Source organism: Furipterus horrens, unplaced genomic scaffold (genome assembly GCF_987537825.1).
Source record: "Furipterus horrens unplaced genomic scaffold, mFurHor1.1.pri manual_scaffold_7, whole genome shotgun sequence".
Classification (NCBI taxonomy): domain Eukaryota; kingdom Metazoa; phylum Chordata; class Mammalia; order Chiroptera; family Furipteridae; genus Furipterus; species Furipterus horrens.
Genome location: NW_028327177.1, coordinates 79,726,015 through 79,732,902, shown reverse-complemented (window position 1 = coordinate 79,732,902; position 6,888 = coordinate 79,726,015).

The window sequence follows — 6,888 nt, the reverse complement described above, 5'->3', positions numbered from 1 at the left end:
ATCCAACTTCTGTCCTCTTGTCTTTCACACTTGCACCAGTGCCTCGTAAGCCAGAGGGCAACAGGGCTTGAATGCAGTTCCTTAAGGAATGAGAGCAAAAAGGCACATGACCAGCAGGGCCCAGACACACAAGCTCCACGTTGCCCCTGGTGTTTCTTCTCTGTAGATGCTAAAGCCTTTGTTCTGTGATAGATGCCTATGGTTGCCTCTGTCTGGGTGGTGATTCTCTTTCTGAAGGTAAGAGCTATGAGAAGAGGAACATTGAAATTCCATGGTCAAATTCCCAAGAACAGGCTTAAAAGAAAAAGGGGTATTTTTAGACTCATAGAACTCCATAGCTCGTGTCTAAGGTTTTCCAGCTACAACCCGATGACTCAGAAGATTTTTTGTTTTGTTTTGTTTTAGCAAATCTTGATTGGCAATGTGATCAGCCCTCTCTCCTGGATGTAGAGTAAATGATTTGCAGGAGGCTAGCTGTGAACTGAACTATGTAACTTTGCACTTGAAAGGGATTTTCTTCATCCTTAATCTCAAGGATGTTTTAAATAGCATTGAAATAAATGTTTGCACATAACCTATGATGGTGATGGATTTTGAATTTTAGATATTTTATATATTGCTTTACCACCACCACAGTCATTCTGTTGTGTGTGCATGTTTTCATTTGATTAAAATATCAAAGCTATTGGAAATATGAGGCAGTTCTCACACTGTAAAAGCAATTTTAGTTCATCTATGTAGTATCAGAAATTGTATCCACTTACAGAGTGTTACTGTGTGATACAGGTTTTGCCATTTCCATTGTCTCATGACAGAGAGGTAGATTTCAAGAAGCCAGGCCACTAACATTCTGCTATTGGTGGACACCAACTAGTCTAGTGTGCTAGATTTCATCAACATCTGGGACCATAAGGGAACTCCTTCCAAGCTTAGTGTTAACTCATCCTGACACCTTTTCATGCTTCGCCTTGAGGAGTTCACTCATGTTGTATTTATTTTTAAGCCAATCCTTACAAGAGCTATCACCTTACTGACCAATAACAGATCTCGGTCTGAAAATATCCCTGTATGTCCATAGTGACTGGGATTATATAGTTGCAACCTCTGTTGTTTGTAATGTAACTTGCTGCAGTTCACATATTTGTCTCTGAGATCACCCATTGTTTGTAAAAATATTAATCAATCCAGCCATAAGGATGTAGAAATACTCTGTTTTGGAAGGCTCTGAAGAGGTCTTGAAACTCTCTGTCCTTCCCATGTCACCATCAGTTTCTGAATATGAGATGCAGCAGGAAACTCATGTCTCATCTTTCACTACTTGGAGTGTCTCAGGCATGTAGAGTTGTATACCGGGGGGTGTCTTCCAGACCCATGTTAACCTTCTTCCTCTGAGAATTGCCCTTCTCCAAACACACAGAAGATTGGATTCCAGGCAGCCATGATCATACAATTTGACTTCATCTACATTAATCAGACATGACCCATCAGGTCCGATCAGTTTCTCTCTCATTAGAATTTGCCTTTGGCTGACTGCTATTCAGGGTGGTCTGGTGCCTTGAACAAAGGAGTTTCTACCTGGGAAGATATAAGTAACCATTACAGCCAAGGGCATTAAGTGCAAGAGGAATTACATACAAAGAAAGGAAAGAATAAAGCAGATATGGAGTGAAAAGCCCAAGAAAAAGAGGTGAATTATTGCCAAGTGAATTTATTATCTATTGCTGTACAATAAATTACCCAAAACACAGCAGTGTAAAATGACCAATATATACTAGCTCACACAGTTTCTGAGGGTACTTGTGGCTCAGGGTCTCTCATGAGTATGCAGTCACGATGTTGGCTAGAGCTGGAGAATGCACTTCAAACACTCATGGGGCTGTTGGTAGGAGAGTTCTGTTCCTTGTTACATGACCCTCTCCACTGTATTGTTTACATGACTGGCAGCAGACTTCCTCCAGGGTTGAGACAAAGAGAGAGTGGTGGAGCTTAAGTCTTTTCCGTATGCACTTAATTTAGTGACTCTTCCAAAAAAAGTATAGAAAGGTAAAAATAATAATTATACAGCAGAGAAATATGGCAAATACCAGCTTAACCAAACAACCAAGGTTAACATCACCAGGGATAAGTCATGTTGGTATTATGTACTCCTGATATGATGTGAGAAAACAGCATACAAACTCAAATATAGGTCTTTTTACAAAATACCTAACAAGTATTTTTCAAAGGTTTTAAGGTCATTAAAAAAAAAAAAGACCGAGATACTGTCAGAAACTTTAAGAGATTAAGGATACTCAATACATACAATGTGGAATCCTGGATTAGAACCTGGAACATAAAAAGAATATTAGTATAAGACTAGTGAAATCTGAATAGTCTTTGATTTAATTAATAGTATTGTACCAATGCTAATTTCTTAGCTTTGACAAATGCACTATAAGAGGAATATAGGTGAACAGAATATGTAAGTTTTTCATACTATACCTGCAACTTTTCTGTAAATTTATAATTATCCTAAAATAAAAAAAATTTTTTTTAAACTAAAAGAACTCCACACCAACCAAAACCAAAAACAATGAGTAAAGTGATAAGCCCTAGATGGATCACATGCCTTAGGAGCAGATAGTCCAAGAAGGCTTTCCAAGAGAATAAGAGCTGAATGCACACAATAGAAAGTGAAAAAATATAGCTGTAGCATCATCAAATATTCAGATCACTTCAAATAAAATTATACAGGCTCAACAAAATGGGGCAGCAGTGGTGCATGGAGTGAAAGAGAAGAGCATGAACAATGCTGGAAACATAGTCCTGAGCTCTGTGGGTAACATTGACACAATTGACTTCCTGTAGGAGATTGTCTTAATCTGCTCAGCTGCCATTAAAAAAAAAAAATACCATAGACTTGGTGGCTTAAACAACAGGAATTTATTTCTCATGGTTCTGGAGGCTGGGAAGTGTAAGAACAGGGTGCCAGCATGGTTGAGTTCCCATAAGGACCCTCTTCCTGCTTGCAGAGGGCTTTCTTCTCACTGTGACCTCACATGGTAGACAGAGATCTCTGGTGTCTCTTCTTATAAGAGCACTAATCTCACCATGAGACCCTACCCTTGTGACCTTGTTACTTCCCAAAGGCCCGATTTCTAAATATGTATCCCATAGGGACAGGATGTCAATTTATGAATTTAGGGGTCAGGGAGGGACACAAGCATTCAGTTCATTGCAGATATCTTATGAGACAATGTTATACCCTTCAGCCCTGGGTGAGATATATCCCACAATAGACTTGGAATGCTGAGGTTATAAAAATTGATACCACTAAATCAGTGGCTTAAGGTTTTATTTCTCACTTATGATACATGTCTATCACTGGTGGTAGGATGCTATGTTTCTGGTTGCATTCTCAGGGTCCCAGGGTATAAGGAGTCTCTGCCATTTAGTAGACATACTGTAGACAAGGGAGGAGAATGTGATGAATCACACATTGACTCTCCAAGGCTTCTGCCTGGATATGACATGTGTTGCTTCCATTCACATTTTGCTGGCCAAGTCAAGACACGTGGTCAGGTCTAACCTCAAGGGTGTGGACAGTTCAACCTTATTATGGGACTGGAAGAAGGAAAATGGGATATTGGTGAACAGTCCTGATGATCACTGTAATAGGTTACCCATGGCAGAGTGCCACAAAGGAGTGTCACTTACCTTCTGCCTTCTCATTCTTTTTCATGTCCTTCTTTTTACTCCTTTTATTTTTCATCAATTTTATTCTTTTTGCTCTCCTTTTTCCTCCTTCCCTTTCCTTAAACAATTATTTTCTAGTCACAAAAACGATATATTTAAACTGCAAAAACTTCAATAACACTAAAACATTAAAAAAATCACACAGGTGTTTTCTCCTGCTAGAGACAATCACTCTTCTTCTTTTTTTTAATATGCGTTATTGATTATGTTGTTACAGTTGTCCCAATTTCTTTTCCCTATGTTCCCCTCCACCCAGTGACACCCTCCCTCCAGCTGTTCCCCACCCTTAGTCCATGCCCATTGGTTGTGCATATAGTTCCTCTCAACATCTTCCTGTATATTCCATCCTCCTACTATGCTCCTTAATTCCTGTACCATATCCCTCCCTTTCCCCCCTTCCCTCTCCCTGACCTCCCCCCATAATGTTCCCCATACCTATAATTCTTTTCACACTCTCCTTGCCTACTTAGTTTGCCTTTGTTTCAGTTCCCTAGCTTCTGTTGTTGGTTGTTGTGATACATATTAATGTTCATAGTTTTGATCCTCTTTCTCCTAAACAAGTCCCTTTAATGTTTTATATAACAGTGGTTTGGATCTGATGAACTCCTTTGGTTTTACTTTGTCCTGGAAGCACTTTCTCTACCCTTCTATTCTGAATGACAGCTTCACTGGATAGAGTAATCATGGTTGTAGGTTTTTGCTTTTTATTACTTTGAATATTTCTTGCCAGTCCCTTCTTGCCTGCAGAGTTTCTTTAGAAAAATCAGCAGATAGTCTTATTGGGACCCCTTTGTATGTAATTCTCTTCTCTCTTGCTGCTTTTAATATTCTCTTTTTATCTTTAATTTTTGACATTTTGATTATAATGTGTCTTGGTGTCGTTCTTCCTGGGTCCAGTTTTTTTGGAACTCTCTGTGCTTCCTGGACCTGTAAGTCTATTTTCTTCCCCAAGTTAGGGAAGTTCTGCTTCATTATTTTTTCACATAATTTTTCAATTTCTAGTTCTCCTTCACCTTCTGGCAACCCACTTATAGCTGTCTGATAAGTTTCTGAGCCTCTCCTCATTTTCCTCACTTTTCGTTTCCTCTTTCTGCACTGGTTGACTGTTCCTTCCTTATGTTCTAATTTGTCGATTTGATCCCTGGTTTTCTTTTCCTCACCACTAATATCATATGTGTTTTTGTACATTTCAGCAATAGTAGCCTTCATTCCTTCCCCATCTTGTTCAAGATCTGCTGTTAGGTCTGTAAGCATTTTTATAAGCAAAGCTCTGAACTGAGCCTCAGAAAGATTTCCTATCTGCTGCTTCTTTAGATTAGATATTTACTCTCTGGTCAGCTGTGTCACCGAGATCTCTATCATGATCTGTGCCATCCTGACAGTTTTGTGTTTACCTTTACTTCCTGGGCAGGGCTGTCACACCTCCTACGCTATAGGGGGCAGAGCCCCATGCACTCATCACAACCAGGTGACCCTTCTCACCACACTGTGGCATTGTCTCTGGGGGTGGGGATCCAAGATGGAGTCCTGCTGTTCACTTTCTGCTGAGAGACTGGGAGCCTCCTCTCCATCCCCACCCCCTCTGGGCCTCACAGTCCAAGGCAATGGGGGTATGCCTTCCCTGGTGTTGGAATTGTGAGCTGACAGGTCTGGTCTGCAGCCGGGGGTGCTCCCCAGGTGTTTCTCGCCTCCCCTTAAATATGGGTGTCTATGCTTACTGCCATCCCACCGCCATTGCCGCTGCCGCCGCTGTCGGCACAGCTTGACCTCTCCACCCTGGTTTCTCCCTCCCTACCTGTTTGGACAAGCACCACTTCTTTATACCTTTATACGTTGGACTTCCATTTATTTTCTGGAACTTTTGGTTATTTCTAGTTTTGCAGTAGTTTTATTTCTTCTTAGTTGGGGAGAGAGATGGAGCATGTCAGTTTAGGCCTCCATCTTGGCCAGAAGTCTCAACAATCACTCTTCTTTAAAGAAATTTTTAATTGAATTTATGGGAGTTTCACTGGTTAATAAAAATATATATGTTTCAAGTATGCAATTCTGTTATATGAGGGGACCAAAAAATAAAATTTATTTATTAAAAATTGTGTATTTATTCTTACATGTTTAAAATTCAGTCACCTTCAAAGTACTCTCCATTTGATGCAATCCACCTATTGAGGTGTTTTTTTCCACAACTCAGAACAGTTTTTGAACTTGTCGATTTTGATGCTAAAGGTGCTTTTGCCATTTTTTGTTTCACCTCTTTCCCTTTGAGGATTTTTTTTCATCCAAGGAAACAAACAAACAAAAAGTCACTTGAGGAGAGATCAGGGTAATGGGATGGTGGAGTATGGGGGTCAAGCCATTTTTGGTCAAAAACTGCTGAACACTCAATGCAGTGTGGGCAGATACACTGGTAAATCACCCATCATGAAATTGGCAAACATGTTTAAAGAGTCTTAAAAAAAAAATCACTGAAGCAAAACACAGCCTCTTGCAACAATGTCAGCTGATACAGATGGGTTCCTAGAACACTCACCTAGCGGGGGAAGCTTGTACTACAAGGGTCCCACCCTCTGGAAGAAAATTCTGGTTTTGGGGGGGTCCCCCCTCATACATCATCTGTACATTGCATTGTGCACTCACGATATAAAGTCTAGTCTCCTTCTTAACAGTTTGGGTAAGAAACATAACTCTAGATCATTTTTTATACAGTGCAATTATAAATATTACAGTATTTTTTTTAAATTACAAAAATAGGATCACATTCTTGCCAGTACCTGTTGTTTGTTGATTTATTATGGTAGGTGTGAAGTGATATCTCATTTTGGTTTTAACTTGCATCTCTTTGGTGATTAGTAGCATTGAGTATTTTTTCATATGTCTATTGGCCATCTGAATTAGCCAAACAACATATATGCATAACCCATAGACACAGACAACAGGATGATGATGCCCAGAGGGAAGGAGGGCATCATGGCTGGTGGAGGTGGGCAAAGGGGGGAAATGAGGATATCTGTAACAGTGTCAGCAATAGAAATAAAATTAAAAATATCACACAATATATAGCATTTTACAACTTGTTTTTTATTGTATTTTTTTCCATTACCATTTAGTCCCCTTATACCCCGCTTCCAGCAATCACCATGCTGTTGTTCATGTCCA